The sequence below is a fragment of the Oncorhynchus masou genome, chromosome 2, assembly GCF_036934945.1.
Source record: "Oncorhynchus masou masou isolate Uvic2021 chromosome 2, UVic_Omas_1.1, whole genome shotgun sequence".
Classification (NCBI taxonomy): domain Eukaryota; kingdom Metazoa; phylum Chordata; class Actinopteri; order Salmoniformes; family Salmonidae; genus Oncorhynchus; species Oncorhynchus masou.
The window spans coordinates 35602238-35619972 of record NC_088213.1 but is presented as its reverse complement, the minus strand read 5'-3'; the positions used below and the strand labels follow the sequence as shown (position 1 = coordinate 35619972).

General features: G+C 48.0%; 1 pseudogene; it reads left to right on the top strand.

The window, feature by feature from the left end:
• Window positions 1-13774: 13774 nt before the first annotated feature.
• On the top strand, window positions 13775-16286 carry LOC135554072 (trans-1,2-dihydrobenzene-1,2-diol dehydrogenase-like; annotated as a pseudogene).
• The last annotated feature ends 1449 nt before the right edge of the window (window positions 16287-17735 follow it).

Below are 17735 nucleotides of genomic sequence, written 5' to 3'. Positions count from 1 at the left end.
TGAACAGGTAAAAGTCAAGGTTGGCAATTTACTGCCACCTGCAGTTATGTAATGTTTGCTCACGAGTATAATTAATTGGCTCATCTCCCCTGATGACCTGGATGGAATTATGTGATCTTTCCTTAACCCATAGGAAGTCTCACCCAGTAGGTGAAAGTCCCAAATGACGCTGCCCATGCTAAAACTGGCATTTGGGCACTAGAGTCCTTTGTCTATCTCTATGGGGAGGGCCACCCCTGGTTTAAGTAGACCAGCACTGTGACCATTTTTTTCAATGGTAAATGGCCTTGATGGGATTTCTTTAATCATGCTGGCTTCATGTGCTCGTAGAAAATAGGAAACTGGAAATGGCTAGCTACAAGCATTTCGCTCCACCCGCAATAACATCTGCTAAACACCTGCATGTGACCAATCAAATTTGATTAGATTTGATAAGCTTGCTAACAATGTTAAGAATAAAGTTAGCTAGCTTGCTTAACATTAACAATATGGTCAGACTAGCTACATTATCCACATTGATAAGGTTGTAATTGCCAATAATAAATGTGTTATCTTTTGGCTGAAAAGGTAAAAGGTCAGTGGTGAAACTCGGCAACTCGGGGTCATTCCAGCCTCATGTGGGTGCTAGCAAGCTAGCTGGTATGCTAGGTAGTGCAGTTGTAGGTATCAACAGCCAATCCAGTAGAGGCTGGAAGCTATGGAAAGCTTTGATGTGTCACTTGAGCCACGATATTGCAGACAATTTGCATAAAGTACAGCTTTCCCTAACTTTAGTCCCACCCTGTTCAGCTCCCTCGCCCGTGCTCGCATTGCTAATCGGTCCCCTGCCCACTCAGTTTCTCTTCGCTTTACTTCCATTGAAAAGGAATGGCACCGCATGATGCTGCTGTATAGTCAACATCCCCTATGAGTTCGCCCCCCGGTGTGCCACAACCCAATTTCTTGCCTTGAAGCTGATTGATCTGGGGATAAATTGTGAGCTCTCACTTTCACATCTGGGTTACAAGCTTTGCCTCTTCCTCTCTGGTTCATTAACAGTATGATCACCCTGAAATGTGCTGGCCAGACCCAGGGATGAACCATTAACATTAGAGCATGTATTGCATTGAAATATGAAGATCCTCATTTGCATAAAATAGTTCAACTATTCTTAGAACTAATATATTCCAAGCTTCCTTTGATGTTACTACTGCTGGTGTTTCTGATGGGCTTCAGGGGTTGTCTTTGTTTGCAATACTCATACAGTAGCATTTATGTTAAACCACACATCTCACGGTATGATGTCTTACTGTACCAAGACCCCCAGAGCAATATGAACTGGGTGAGAGGGCAGGGAGAGTATCAGAACAAAAGGACCCAGAAAATAGAGCAGAGGGGATCTGGGGAGAGAGAGCAAGGTTGAAGGATTGTGAGGGGAAGTTTGTGGGAGAATATGAATATGAGAGAGAGCTAGAGAGAGACGAGGAAGAGGGAGAGAGAGAGAGGCGTGGAAGAGAGAGAGACGGAGGGAGAGGCTGTGTTTTTGAGCATCCGGTTCTGGTTGTTATTATCCTGCCCCAGCCGTTGGGATTAAAAGGGAGACTGTGTTAAACTCTGAATATTTCATGATTGTTATGAGTCAACCACACAGGGATTCAGATAATTAATGCACATCCTATTTGTTTCATTTTCTTGAAAGAAAAGGCAATGTTTCTGGGTCTGTTGAGGAATCTCGGTTCCATGTCTGTTGCCTCATTCATGTGGTTGTTTCTTTTTTTGATTTACATATTTAAGGGACCTCTTTCTTTTGAAGTGTGATATACCTCTGGTACTTTGGTGACTGTATTCATACAGTATAAGAAGCAAACATAAACAAGTTGAGAAGACCTTTCCACTCATAGCCACTGTCATCCCATATACTGGTTGAAAATCGCAGATTTAGTAATTAATAAGCGCCTAAATTGGAACACAGTGGCTGTACAGTAATATGCTATGCATGATGTCAGAGTTCAGGTTCTCCATTTAACAGTGCTATATGGGTTTTGACTGACAGCTGTTATAAACGTGAACAACGCACGCAACAAGACGCCCCTATCCCTCCAGCTAATTGGGCTACTTTTGCACATTTGTTGTTGTCTGAGTGAGGGAAATGCTGTTAATTGAGAGGAATCGATATGTTCTTAAAGATGAGACAATTTGTAAGTCGCTCTGGATAAGAGCTAAATGACTTAAATGAAAAAATGTAAATAATAACACATGGAGGATTTGTTTTGGTGCATTTGAGCTTCAGTCATGAATTCCACTGATTGTCTTTTATTATTTCTGTTTGGCACATTTTGCATGATATCTCTCTGGCTTGGCCCACTTTGTTGAGGGACGGTAGCTTTGTAAGACGGCGTGACTAATTTACGATGTCCAATCAGAGTGTGGAGCTAACGTCATCAAATTACTCAGGCCGCCACTGAGTGAGACAGCGAACGATTTCAATAATTCCCACATAAAACACAGCTCACACTTCTGGGGAGATACACTGGAGCAGACTCCAGTTTCTAATCCCTGCCACAGCTCAGTTGGCAAAAGGAGAGAATTGGTTTTTCCTGTTTTTATCTTGGTCCACAGTTAGTGGGCTCAGGCATTCCATTACAGGCTCCTCTGTGTCCTCGCCATCTCCCTCTTCCTCTCCCCTCTTTTCCTCTCCCCCTCTTCCTCTCCCCCTCTCCCTCTCCCCCTCTCTTCTCTCCCCCTCTCTTCATCTCCCCCTCTTCCTCTCCCCCTCTTCCTCTCCCCCTCTTCCTCTCACCCTCTCTTCTCTCCCTCTCTCTTCTCCCCCTCTTCTCTCCCCCTTCTCTTCTCTCCCCCTCTTCTTCTCCCCCTCGTCCTCTCCCCCTCTCTTCCTCTCCCCCTCTCTTCTCTCCCCCTCTCTTCTCTCACTCTCTCTTCTCTCCCCCTCTTCCTCTCCCCCTCTCTTCCTCTCCCCCTCTTCCTCTCCCCCTCTCTTCCTCTCCCTCTCTCTTCTCTCCCCCTCTTCCTCTCCCCCTCTTCCTCTCCCTCTCTTCTCTCCCCCTTTTCCTCTCCCCATCTCTTCTCTCCCCCTCTCTTCTCTCCCCCTCTTTCCTCTCCCCCTCTTTCCTCTCTCCCTCTTCTCTCCCCCTCTCTTCTCTCCCCTCTATTCTCTCCCCCTCTCCCTCTCCCCCGTCTCTTCTCCCCCTCTTCCTCTCCCCATCTCTTCTCTCCCCCTCTTCCTCTCCCCCTTTTCCTCTCCCCCTCTTTCCTCTCCCCCTCTTCTCTCTCCCCCTCTTCCTCTCCCCCTCTCTTCTCTCTCCCCCTCTTCCTCTCCCCCTCTCTTCTCTCCCCCTCTTCCTCTCCCCCTCTCTTCCTCTCCCTCTCTTCTTCTCCCCCTCTTCCTCTCCCCCTCTTCCTCTCCCCCTCTTCTCTCCCCCTCACTTCTCTCCCCCTCTCTTCCTCTCCCCCTCTTCTTCTCTCCCTCTCTCTTCTCTCCCCTCTCTTCTCTCCCCCTCTTCTTCTCCCCCTCGTCCTCTCCCCCTCTCTTCCTCCCCTCTTCTCTCCCCCTCTCTTCTCTCACTCTCTCTTCTCTCCCCCTCTTCCTCTCCCCCTCTCTTCCTCTCCCCTCTTCCTCTCCCCCTCTCTTTCCTCTCCCCCTCTTTCCTCTCCCCCTCTTCCTCTCCCCCTCTCTTCCTCTCCCTCTCTCTTCCTCTCCCCCTCTTCTCTCCCCCTCTCTTCTCTCACTCTCTCTTCTCTCCCCCTCTTCCTCTCCCCCTCTCTTCCTCTCCCCCTCTTCCTCTCCCCCTCTCTTCCTCTCCCTCTCTCTTCTCTCCCCCTCTTCCTCTCCCCCTCTCTTCCTCTCCCCCTCTTCTTCTCTCCCTCTCTTCTCTCTCCCCCTCTTTTTCTCCCCTCTTCTTCTCCCCCTCGTCCTCTCCCCCTCTCTTCCTCTCCCCCTCTCTTCTCTCCCCCTCTCTTCCTCTCTCCCTCTTCCTCTCCCTCTCTTCTCTCCCCCTCTCTTCTCTCCCCCTCTTCCTCTCCCCTCTTCCTCTCACCCTCTCTTCTCTCCCCCTCTCTTCTCTCCCCCTCTTCTTCTCCCCCTCGTCCTCTCCCCCTCTCTTCCTCTCCCCTCTCTTCTCTCCCCTCTCTTCTCTCACTCTCTCTTCTCTCCCCCTCTTCCTCTCCCCCTCTCTTCCTCTCCCCTCTTCCTCTCCCCCTCTCTTCCTCTCCCTCTCTCTTCTCTCCCCTCTTCCTCTCCCCCTCTTCCTCTCCCTCTCTTCTCTCCCCCTTTTCCTCTCCCCATCTCTTCTCCCCCTCTCTTCTCTCCCCCTTTTCCTCTCCCCTCTTTCCTCTCTCCCTCTTCTCTCCCCCTCTCTTCTCTCCCCCTCTATTCTCTCCCCCTCTTCCTCTCCCCATCTCTTCTCTCCCCCTCTTTCCTCTCCCCCTCTTCCTCTCCCCCCTCTTCCTCTCCCCCTCTCTTCTCTCTCCCCCTCTTCCTCTCCCCCTCTCTTCTCTCCCCCTCTTCCTCTCCCCCTCTCTTCCTCTCCCTCTCTTCTTCTCCCCCTCTTCCTCTCCCCCTCTTCCTCTCCCCCTCTCTTCTCTCCCCCTCACTTCTCTCCCCCTCTTCCTCTCCCCCTCTCTTCCTCTCCCCCTCTTCTTCTCTCCCTCTCTCTTCTCTCCCTCTCTTCTCTCCCCCTCTTCTTCTCCCCCTCGTCCTCTCCCCCTCTCTTCCTCTCCCCCTCTCTTCTCTCCCCCTCTCTTCTCTCACTCTCTCTTCTCTCCCCCTCTTCCTCTCCCCCTCTCTTCCTCTCCCCCTCTTCCTCTCCCCCTCTCTTCCTCTCCCTCTCTCTTCTCTCCCCCTCTTCCTCTCCCCCTCTCTTCCTCTCCCCCTCTTCTTCTCTCCCTCTCTCTTCTCTCCCCCTCTCTTTTCTCCCCCTCTTCTTCTCCCCCCTCGTCCTCTCCCCCTCTCTTCCTCTCCCCCTCTCTTCTCTCCCCCTCTCTTCCTCTCTCCCTCTTCCTCTCCCTCTCTTCTCTCCCCCTCTCTTCTCTCCCCCTCTTCCTCTCCCCCTCTTCCTCTCACCCTCTCTTCTCTCCCTCTCTCTTCTCTCCCCCTCTTCTCTCCCCCCTCTCTTCTCGCTCCCTCTTCTTCTCCCCCTCGTCCTCTCCCCCCCTCTCTTCCTCTCCCCCCCCTCTTCTCTCCCCCTCTCTTCTCTCACTCTCTCGTCTCTCCCCCTCTTCCTCTCCCCCTCTCTTCCTCTCCCCCTCTTCCTCTCCCCCTCTCTTCCTCTCCCTCTCTCTTCTCTCTCCCTCTTCCTCTCCCTCTCTTCTCTCCCCCTTTTCTTCTCCCCATCTCTTCTCTCCCCCTCTCTTCTCTCCCCCTCTTTCCTCTCCCCCTCTTTCCTCTCTCCCTCTTCTCTCCCCCTCTCTTCTCTCCCCCTCTTCTCTCCCCTCTATTCTCTCCCCCTCTCCCTCTCCCCCTCTCTTCTCCCCCTCTTCCTCTCCCCATCTCTTCTCTCCCCCTCTTTCCTCTCCCCCTCTTTCCTCTCCCCCTCTTTCCTCTCCCCCTCTTCCTCTCCCCCCTCTTCTCTCTCCCCCTCTTCCTCTCCCCCTCTCTTCTCTCTCCCCCTCTTCCTCTCCCCCTCTCTTCTCTCCCCCTCTCTCTCTCCCCCCTATTCCTCTCCCCCTCTCTTCCTCTCCCTCTCTTCTTCTCCCCCTCTTCCTCTCCCCCTCTTCCTCTCCCCCTCTTCCTCTCCCCCTCTCTTCTCTCCCCCTCACTTCTCTCCCCCTCTTCCTCTCCCCCTCTCTTCCTCTCCCCCTCTTCTTCTCTCCCTCTCTCTTCTCTCCCCCTCTCTTCTCTCCCCCTCTTCTTCTCCCCCTCGTCCTCTCCCCTCTCTTCCTCTCCCCCTCTCTTCTCTCCCCCTCTCTTCTCTCCCCCTCTCTTCTCTCCCCCTCTTCCTCTCCCCCTCTCTTCCTCTCCCCCTCTTCCTCTCCCCCTCTCTTCCTCTCCCTCTCTCTTCTCTTCTCTCCCCCTCTTCCTCTCCCCCTTTCTTCCTCTCCCCCCTCTTCTTCTCTCCCTCTTCCTCTCCCTCTCTCCCCCTCTTCTTCTCCCCCCTCGTCCTCTCCCCCTCTCTTCCTCTCCCCCTCTCTTCTCTCCCCCTCTCTTCCTCTCTCCCTCTTCCTCCCCCTCGCTTCTCTCCCCCTCTTCTCTCCCCCTCTTCCTCTCCCCCTCTTCCTCTCACCCTCTCTTCTCTCCCTCTCTCTTCTCTCCCCCTCTTCCTCCCCCTCTCTTCCTCTCCCCCTCTTCCTCTCCCCCTCTCTTCTCTCCCTCTCCAAGCATACAGTTAATAAAACTTCCAGCCAGCGGGAAGGTGTGTGTGTGTGTGTGTGTGTGTGTGTGTGTGTGTGTGTGTGTGTGTGTGTGTGTGTGTGTGTGTGTGTGTGTGTGCCAAACCCAGAGGCAGACGCTTCATATCTGACACTGATAACAGATGGGGGGATGATGGATTTTTTTCAGACCTCCCTCCAAGTCTCTTCCATGTCTGTAGAACATGTACAGTAAACATCCTTCCATTACAACAATCAATCATTAAAACTGTGCAAGTAAATAACCTACAATGAGCTCTGAAAGGATGATTATAGAGCTCTATAAAGCATGAACTTATTTTGAGTATGGATGTTCTTATAAGGGCACAAGGCGAGACCAAAACGCAGACACAGGAGGAAGATGGTTGAGCTCCAGTATTTATTACACCAACAAAAGGGGTAGGCAAAGGCAGGTCGGGGACAGGCGAGAGTTCATAAACCAGAGCAGAGTCCAAACAGTACCAGACAATAGGCAGTCTCGTGGTCAGGCAGGGGTCATAAACTATGTCAGAGTCCAAACAGTACAAGGGGATAGGCAGGCTGGTAGTCAGAACAATCAGAGTGGTGAGGCAGGTGGGTTCGGAGTCAGGACAGGCAAGGGTCGAAACCAGGAGGACCAGAAACAAACAGAGACTGGGGAAAAGTAGGAGCCGGGAAAACCACTGGTTGACTTGGCAAACAAGACAAACTGGCACAGAGAGACACGGGGATATATACACCGGGGATATATACACCGGGGATAATAAGCGACACCTGGAGGGGGTGGAGACAATCACAAGGACAGGTGAAACAGATCAGGGTGTGTCAGTTCTGTGCCATGGGTGAGGTGCTGGGTCAGTGTTTTACTTGCAGGTGCATGAAGTGCAGGTAGGGAGGCAGGCAGCTCTCTCTTTCTTTGCTGTCAGAGGTGTACTGAGCCATGACACACACTCAGGGCCACACTCTTCCTCCCAAGGCGCCCCTCCGCCAAGGGACGGCAGATAAAAAGATTGCGGTCCATAACAGGCAATTAAACACAAACACAGCTAAGTGTGGAGACTGCTTTATGGTTTTCACTCCCACGGATGGGTTCAGATGAGTGGGCAGAGCAGGAGGGCTCCAGGAAGGGTACTGACATGTCCAACCCAACACCTCTATACACCCCTCTGGACCTTCAAGGGGTTATGGATCTATCGCGAAAGGGACGTCTCCCACCGGAGGACATTACTATCAACTAGTTGATAGCGGTTGACATTAGTCTTGTCTCTTGGCACATTATCAACTGGTTGGTAGATTACTGTTTGATATGTTCACATCAACTGGTTGACAGGTCAACATACTGGAAGCTCCCAAAGCTGAAGAGGACATTTTTATCAACCGGTTGATAGGAGTTGGTATTTGCTCTTGTGCCTTCTTGGCTCTCATCATGTCTGACACTCCCTACTCAGTGGGAGCCGAGTGATGGACTCGGTATATATCTCCTTACACAATCTGTACTCAGTCAGTCTGCAGATACTACTGTCTCCACTGTGCACTGGGATAGTTTTTATGGATGGGCTCAAATTGTGTACTGTGTGTGTTTCAGTGTGCGTCTACCTTCAGTGGCACAGACAACAGTTTCTCGGAGTAGGACAGGCTCCATTTAATGACACAGACAGATGCTTGTTGCATCAGTGATTTGTTAACATTTACTACAGGCTGGAACAAAACGGGACACATAATAAACCACAGTATCACATTTCCACGTCTCTGAGGGAGATGAGAAGCCCCTCTAACCTCAACACAATGAACCTTTAGCACCTATCACTCCTGCAGAGTCTGGAATATTTCTTCCTGTCTCCTGCTATGATGTGAGTGCTGTTATCAGCTGCTGCTGGTGGAAGGACATCCACATCACATCAGGAGAGTGACACCTGACACGACTCCTCCTGGCCTGCCATGGATCATGTGCATTTGGGTGAAAACCAAATAGGAGTGTCTGCTGAGACTGGTGGGAAGAGCTATAGGAGGACGGGCTCGTTGTAATGATATCAAACCCATGGAAACCGCACGTTATCCACGGCAGGCCAGGAAGAGCAGTATCAGGTGTCCTGATGTGATGTGGATGTCTTTCTATCTCTCTCTCTCTCTCTCTCTCTCTCTCTCTCTCTCTGAACAGTAAACATTACAAACATTACAAAGTTTGAAAGGAATAGACACATTTCAAATGCCATATTATGTCTATGTACAGTGTTGTAATGATGTGCAAATAGTTAAAGGTCAAAAGGGAAAATAAATCAACACAAATATGGGTTGTATTTACAATGGTGTTTGTTCTTCACTGGTTGCCCTTTTCTCGTGGCAACAGGTCACAAATCTTGCTGCTGTGATGGCACACTGTGGTATTTCACCCAATATGGAAGTTTATCAAAATTTGATTTGTTTTGGAATTATTTGTGGGTCTATGTAATCTGAAGGAAATATATGTCTTTAATATGGTCATACATTTGGCAGGAGGTTGGGAAGTGCAGCTCAGTTTCCACCTCATTTTGTGGGCAATGTGCACATTGCCTGTTTTCTGCCTACGTCGGCCTCTTTCAATAGCAAGGCCATGCTCACTGAGTATGTACATAATAAAAGTTTTCCTTAAGTTTGGGTTCGTCACAGTGATCAGGTGTACTGACACTGTGTACTCTCTGTTTAGGGCCAAAACGCATTTCAGTTTGCTCTGTTTTTTTGGTCATTTCCTTCCAATGTGTCAAGTAATTATCTTTTAGTTTTCTCATGATTTGTTTGGTCTAATTGTGTTGCTGTTGCTGTCCTGGGGCTCTGTGGGGTCTGTTTGTGAACAGAGCCCCCGGATCAGCTTGCTTAGGGGACTCTTCTCCAGGTTAATCTCTCTGTAGGTGATGGCTTTTTTATCAAAGTTTTTGGAATCACTTCCTCTTAGGTGGTTGTAGAATTTAACGCCTCTTTTCTGGATTTTGATAATTAGTGGTTATCGGCCTAATTCTGCTCTGCATGCATTATTTGGTCTTTTCCATTGTACACGGAGAATTCTGCATCCAGAGTCTCAATTTGGTGTTTGACACATTTTGTGAATTCTTGATTGGTGAGTGGATCCCAGACGTCACAAACATCAAGGGCAATGGGTTCTATAACTGATTCAAGTATTTTTTTTGCCAGATCCTAATTGGGATGTTGAATGTTATGTTCCTTTTGATGGCGTATAAGGCTGTTCTTGCCTGGTCTCTCAGATCATTCACAGCTTTGGAATTTACCTGTGGTGCTGATGTTTTGGCCTGAGGTAGGTTTAGTTTTTTGTGTGCTCTAGGGCAACGGTGTCTAGATGAAATCTGTATTTGTGGTCCTGGCAACTGAACCTTTTGTGGAACACCATTATTTTTGTCCTACTGAGATCTACTGTCAGGGCCCAGGCCTGACAGAATCTGTGTAGATGATCTAGGTGCTGCTGTATGTCCTCCTTGGTTGGTGACAGAAGCACCAGATCATCAGCAAACAGTAGACATTTGACTTCAGATTCTAGTAGGGTGCTGCAGAATATTCTAGTGCCCTCACCAATTTGTTGATATATACAGTATGTTGAAGAGGGTGGGGCTCAAGCCACATCCCCCACGGCCCTGTGGAAAGCAATATGTGTGTTTTCACATTTTTTACCCCCTTTTTCTCCCCAATTTCAATCGTCTCATCGCTGTAACTCCCCAACGTGCTCGGGAATGGAAGGTCAAGTGATGCGTCCTCCGAAACAGCCAAACTTCGCTTCTTGACACCCGACCGCATAATGTGTCGGAGGAAACACCGTTCACCTGATGACCGAGGTCATCCTGCAGGCGCCCGGCCTACCACAAGGAGTTGCTAGAGTGCGATGAGCCAAGTTAAGCCCCCCCGGCCAATCCTTCCCCTAACCCGGTGCCTAGGATCAAACCCAGGCCTGTAGTGATGCCTCTAGCACTGCGATGCAGGGACTTAGACTGCTGCGCCACCCAGGAGGCCGAAATGTGTGTTTTTTGTCCATTTGAACTGCATAGTTGTTGTTTATTACATGGATTTTATAATGTTGTATGTTTTTCCCTCAACACCGCTTTCCATCAATTTGTATAGCAGACTCTCATGCCAAATTGAGTCAAAAGCTATTTTGAAATCAACAAATCATGAGAACACTTTTCCTTTGTTTTTGTTTATTTGTTTGTTTGTCAATTATGGTGTGCAGGGTGAACACATTGTCCTTCTCTCTCTATGGCTGGCTGTACCTTTCCTTTCCCTGCTGACTGAAGGGCTGCTAAGTGAGCTACGGTATAGTCTCATCCAATGGTATGTGCTGCAGACACAGATAGGACTCCCAAAGGGTTGGCACAATGCAGAAGGTCAAAGACTGCCATTACAGCCTTCGAGCTCGTCTCTTCCTCAGCTCTATCCTTCTGCTCGATCACACTTCTTTTAATGGAAAGAAAAAAACTGCAGCCCCCAGTCGTCAGTACATCCCGTTCCATTGACAAAATGACGTATTGGTCCCATGCCCACTTTGCTCTCCCCCCACATTCATCAAGCTCTCCTCCCAGCCTCCCTCAAACTCCCCTGTCCTCGGCACCTCCTCTCGTCACCAGCCCGGCGCTCGCCTCCCTCTCCTCGCCTGGCTGTCACCCCTCCTCCCTCTGCAGTGACCTTGAGTTACAGATGGAGGGATGGTGGCTCCTTTAATACAGTGATACTAGTCCCCCCAAATACACCCAGCTCTAGATACACAGTATATTTCACTTATGGACAGCTGTGTCGAAGAGGAAATAGAAACCCTCTAAATCAAAACAGGATTATACAGTCTCTCCCTGCATGGACATTTGTATTTCCCATTAAGCTCAAGTCAGAGATGAAATGTTGTTTTGTAGGATGAAATGCACAGCCATTGCAGCTCCATAAGTAGGGCACTTCTACTGACAGCTGAAAGCTAAGATGAAGTGATGTGACGGAGTGCAAAGACAAAAGTGTCTGTTGTGATCAGCCACCTTCACACAACAACAACAACAACGCTCCATGGAAACCAAACACGGTGACATCTCTGGTAGCCACCCAGCCCCCAACACTCCCCCAGCTCTGTCAGTGACAAAGCCAGGGACACAGTCAGACAGAGATGATGCATGAAATTTTAATCAAATAAGCACTCAGTGAGAAGTGATAGGAATTGAAGGCAATCGTCCTGGCCGTGGTGAATTAATGAAGCCCCCGCCTGGCTTCCTGCATGCCAACGTCCTGACTCGGCTCATCTCATCAACAGTCTCTTTACTGTATGACGTCTTCCAATCTCAAACGCAATCCCCCCAGGGCCCCTGGTCCCATCCCACACTATGCCAGCCCTCCTGTCCTTCAGCACATCTCTGTCAGATCTGTGAGCCTGCCTGATTAGTCTTCAGTTCAGAGGCATGCATGCCCTCTTCTTGGCCTTGAAGGCCATGCTGGAAACAGAGAAAGATGTCTTAATGAGTCTTAGCAAAGAAAGTTGGACTTTTCATTCCCTCTAATGGCTGGCAGTGTCACTGCTTGGAGGGAGAAAGTTGGGTCCCAGTACCTGGCTTCTTCTCTGCGCCAGCCCTGTCCAGAACTTCCACAGCAGACCACCTGAGGCTCTAGGTTCTTTCTCTTGTCCTATCAGCTGGCACTGCCACAGTGCCACCAGGCCCAATCCTCCCCTCCATACCTCCAACACCCAGACGGACCAGTCCTCTCAGGTACGGCCCTGACTAACACTCACTCCTCCTGCTTCTCTCCCTCTCTCTCTTTCTCTCCCGACCCACCAGGCAGTAACACTATGTGCACCTTTCCTGCTGCACACAAAATGTACAGCAAAAAAAGTGTAACATTTCACCCAAGGCGGAGATGGACATTCCCATGGCAACTAGGTCCTGTTGTATAGGCAGGGAGATTAGGCCAAGCTTGATACCATTTGCATACAAATTGCCCAGCTGGTACCTTGTCGTTATGACAACGGCACACAGCTCCCAGAATGCCTGTGGAAGTGAGGCAAAGCAGCAGACCAGCAAAGTCAGAGTCATTGATAAAAAACTAAATCACAATGAGAATTGTTTGCCGACAATGTTCTCATTTGAATCCAATCTTCAGGTATCAGGTATAAGATAGAGGAAGAAAGTACACTATGTAATGAATATGTGGAAAACATATATAGATATATATATTTTTTGGGTTATTGGGACATATACTTATCATATAAAAAGTGATAATAGTCATAAATACATCAACGTGAAACAATATCTGAAACAATGGTATAAGTTGTCCAACAATTAGAAAACAAAATAAAGGTATGTTTCTCTCTAATCAAGATGGTATGGCCATTTCCAAAAATGTCAACAATTTGTATTTTTGCTTGACACTTGTCTGATACCTGATGATGCTTTTATAACGTGACACACAACAATAATCCATTTGAAATTCTCAGAGTTTTGCAGGATCCCTGAACTACACTTACAACATGTTGCCATCTAGTGGTCGGTTCTGGTAATGAATCTTACACAATAACAAGCCTCCTAACTGCTTAATATTTAGCCCAAGGGCAACAGAGCTCTCTCATTTCCATTGTCATCCTATCTCAGTGTATTGACCAGCAGTTAAACAGCTGTGCTTGGATGTACTATGTTTTCCTTTGGGAGCTTGTGAACATTGCATAGCCTACTTGTTCACACCAGTGGTCCCAGTGGGGTCCATTTTAACCATTGGCCTGTGCTGCTGTCAAGCCCTTGCAGGCTAATCAACGCCTCCATAAACAAAACAGTCCTCTACCTCCTTCCTAATAGTTCCGGCTTCCCCGGGTTGACCTGCAGCATTTTGGGACAGTGATTATGTGAGGGCAAGGTGAGTTATGTCTGTACACATTAAACCGTCTAGTTCTCCATCATGCTAATGTTGCTGAAGAATCCCATTGAACTGTTCTGTTACAGATTGTCAGAGACAACCGGTACAAACCACTTTGGCCTGGTTGTAAGAGACTTGTATCAGCAGCAGCATTACATGACTGTATGAACCTGTGGTGGTGCTCCGAGGGTTGTGTGTGTGTGTGTGTGTGTGTGTGTGTTGTGTGTGTGTGTGTGTGTGTGTGTGTGTGTGTGTGTGTGTGTGTGTGTGTGTGTGTGTGTGTGTGTGTGTGTGTGTGTGTGTGTGTGTGTGTGTGTGTGTGTGTGTGTGTGTGTGTGTGTGTGTGTGTGTGTGTGTGTGTGTGTGTGTGTGTGTGTGAGGGGCAGCGGAGTGGAGAGCTGACATTCCCAGCCTCGCCAGCATATAAATGCAGCAGCAGCTCTCCAGGGTGAAGCTTCCAGCTCTGTGGGCACGCTGTGGAGCTCCACTACATCTGACTACCCAGCGCTCCACAAGGTCACAAGGCCGCTCTCCCCAGCTCTGACCCGAGGCCCAGGCACAACCCCTCTTACCTGCCAACTACCATCTGTTCAACATGGCAACCCGGTGGGGACTCTGCAGTGTGGGGAAGATCAGCCACGACTTCAGTGTGGACATGAAAACCCTCGCTACTGGAGACCACCAGGCACCCCACTCCACCCAAACAAACACATTCTATTGTGATTCACATACTGGATGTCTCTCTTCCTCCTGCCTCTCTCTCTCCGTCTGCACTGACAGCTTGCCTAGAAGTAATGAATGTCTGTGTGTTTTCCCCTCTCGTTCCAGATAGTGGCGGTGGCTGCGAGGAGTCTGGAGCGTGCCCGGGAGTTTGCCAAGAAGCACAGCATCCCCAAGGCCTATGGGAGCTATGAAGACCTGGCCAGCGATGCAGAGATTGGTGGGTTAACAGCCTCGGAGGGCCTGTCTGTGCAGCCACAGATAATGGCTTAATGACGTAACTGTTTGAAAATCAGCCTCCAGTCTGTGTACTGTGTGACTGTCCCTGCAGACATGGTGTACCTGGGCGTGCTGCACACGGAGCACTGGCGCCTGGGCCTGCTGGTACTCCAGGCAGGGAAGAACATGCTGTGTGAGAAGCCCTTCGCCATGAACTCCAGGGAGGTGGGGGACCTCATTGCTGCCTCCAAGAAGTCCAACATCTTTCTCATGGAGGTGTGGGAAAGGCTCCATGAGAGTTGGGGTGTCCATTCTGTTAACATGATTTATTGCTTGAGTCTCACCATTTGTACTGTTGTCACATTACTGTAGCAAATACCCGACCTGGGTTCAAATACTATTTAAAATATCTAAATTACTTTCACATACTGTACATTCAAAGTAAGGTATATTTTATTTGAAAGGACAAGTAGTTAAATATTTTAATGTATTTGGAAATACACTTCCATACATTTAACCCAGGTATTTGAATATATTATTTCAAAAAGGTATTTGAAAATACTCTCAAATACTATTTGTGTTTTTACAAATAACCATTCAAATAGTCAAATAAAAGTGCTTGTTTTGGGCTGTGTATTTGAAAATACTCAAATACACAGAAAAAGTATTTTAAATACCAGTTGTCAACTACATATGTATTTGAACCAACGTCTGGCAAATGTATGGATGAATTTTGCTGATCATATGAGGGCTGTTGTAGAAATGACCAAGTTGAGGTATAGAAAGGAACTGTCTGTCCACTCTGTGAGGTGATGGGCTCTCTCTGTCCTCTCCCAGGTCATCTGGTCCCGTTTCCCACTGCACAGGGAGGTTCGCAGGTGGCTGGCTGAGGACGCCAACGGCGACGTAAAGCTGGTGAAGGCCTTTTTCGGCTCCACTCAGCTTCACATCCCCCGCTCGGTGGAGAAGAAGCTGGGAGGAGGCACTGCAGGACATTGGGGTCTACAACTTGCAGTTTGTGCTGATGGTGTTCAACGGGGAGAGGCCAGAGTCCATCCATGCCATTGGAGTTCTTCTCAACTCAGGTATTAATCTTGGCACCTACATGTAGTACAAAATGTCATGTGCGTGCTGGCCAGCTAACAATCTATCACAAGATACTACTCACTGGTCATGTAAGCCAAGTACTGGTCAAGTAAACCAGGGATTGTGGGACAGGGACAATGAGTTTGGAATTGGGCACAACCCAAGGATCAGATTAGCATTGGGGTCAGTATTGACTAGGCCTACGACAATAATTCATTCTTTATTGAAGTGTAAAGGGCTAACTTGCTGTTTGACTTGTTGATGGTTTGCCAGGAATGGATGAGCCCATGGTGGTGATGAAGTTTCCCAGGAACAGGCTGGCTTTCTGTTTCTTCTCCATCGCTGTTTCACTGCCTAACGACGCCACCATCAGCGGAACAACGGGAACTACTGAATCAACCTTTAAACGTCCCAGCCTGTTTTATCTTCATTTAGGGGAAATGTAATATAGTGACGAAAGAACCAACAAATGCTAAACAATATCTGATCTACAGTATGTCCCTGATTGAGACTTCATTGAGATGTATTATTGATTAATTCATATACTGATAAGTATACACATAAAACATAATGGCTGTTTCATGTCCTCTCAGGGTCAAGGTCCCATGCATTGTCCCACCACACTGGAGGTGAATGGGAAGATGACACAGTACCCCTGCCTGAGCCCTCTTTACATCTGAACTTCACTAACAGCACTGGGCTGCGCTACGAGGCTGAGGAAGTCAGACAGTGCCTGCTCAAAGGTATGGTGGCTCGCAAAGTCTTACCAGAGAAAAACACAATTTCTCTGTTCAAAGATGAGAGTTTGTTTGAACAGATATACAAAAACAATCCAATTGCAATTATGTTGGTATATCCTAGGTAATAAACAGTAAAAACAGTCAAATAAATAATAACATTGTTGTTACCTGCTGCTTCCAACCGGAATCTTTGCTTACAATACAGTCAGTCAATTTCTCCTTCTCTTCAGCAGGACTGAAGGAGAACCCCAGAATGCCCCTGCCGAGTCGGCCCTGCTCACTGAGATTATGGATGAGTGCAGGAAACAGGTGGGAATGGTCTTCAATCAAGACAGCCAATAACCACCCCTCAATCGCCACTCGACCATGGTCAATCTGACCTGTGCCACAGGGTCTGGACATGGACAGAGCTGTGTACGACAAGAGGGAGGGATTCATCCCTGAGTCTACAATGATCCCCTCACGACTTAGCCCTATACAGCTTGCACCTGATATGAGACAAATTTGAACACGGTGATGACAAGGAAGCCTGAGTTGATCAGTAGCAACTGTGAGCTGCTAAGACTGACAGGTTGAATTAAGAGTGCTAAAGTCTGTCACGGTGAAGTGTAAGATTGATGGGTTCGATAAAGGACACTGATTGCCATGGTGAGGTTTATTTGATGAGGTGACAAGATCATTATCAAGTCAGAATATATTCAAATTGGAGAAAAAACTAATTGTCATAGACACATTGTAGGACCCCCATAAAACTATTGTCTGAGTAAACAATGACTTTGCTTCCCAAGGTCATGGGTTGAAACAAGGCCTGATGAGTCAGCAAGTTTATGTATGTCACATTTGACAACATAGGCTACCTTGGCCAGCTCTTAGGTTTCAGTACACCAAGCAGCACATGAGGAAATAATGTAATCTAAAATTAATTAAAATATTTTATATTAAAGATTTGAAGTGATTTGAAGGCCTAATCCAAAATATGAAAATAAATGATTCATTAGACACAAAACAATCAGCACCAAACCTCGGTCTATTATGGGTGTAAATTGGCACGTTGATTCCATCTGTTGGTAAATGTCCATTACTGCAGCACCAGTGTTTTATAACGTGTGCTTGATATACCCGGATGTGTTTGTAATATTCCTGAACACTACTGGTTGGTTACTCGCGTCAATGACGCTATATCGTCAATGACGCTATATCGTCATTTAATCAAAACAGTCTGTCTCCACCTGCTGGCTAATAGTTACATGTTGTCGACACCAATATGGCAACCAGGTGGGGAATCTGTAGCACCGGTAAAATCAGCCATGATTTCACAGTGGCACTGAAAACCCTCCCTCTCGGAGACCACCAGTTACTTGTACCCGTTTACAGTAGACAGTGATACCCACCACCACATACTTTATTGTGGCCGTGTTCAAGCCTCAGTTTGCTATCGTCGGCGTGGAGTTTCAAATTAACGTGAATGATCTGAACTGTTTTATGATCAGAAATCAGAAGGTTTCACTACACTCATGTAGTTAACTTTAAGTAGAGTGGAACAGTTACAATGTGGCCCATTGTAATGATTTTTTTTGAGTTGCTGACATTACAATCTCGTTTAATGACGCAAGATATACTCTGCACAGATGGATGACTTACCGTAAAACTCGAACTAAATGAGCATGTAGGAAATATAATATAGAAATGTGAAAGTGGCTTATTTAAAAGTGTCATAGGCTACAAACATGTTGAAAATGTAAAATAATGAGTGAATGAAATAGCCCATCCTTTTGTCAACCCTAGATTGTT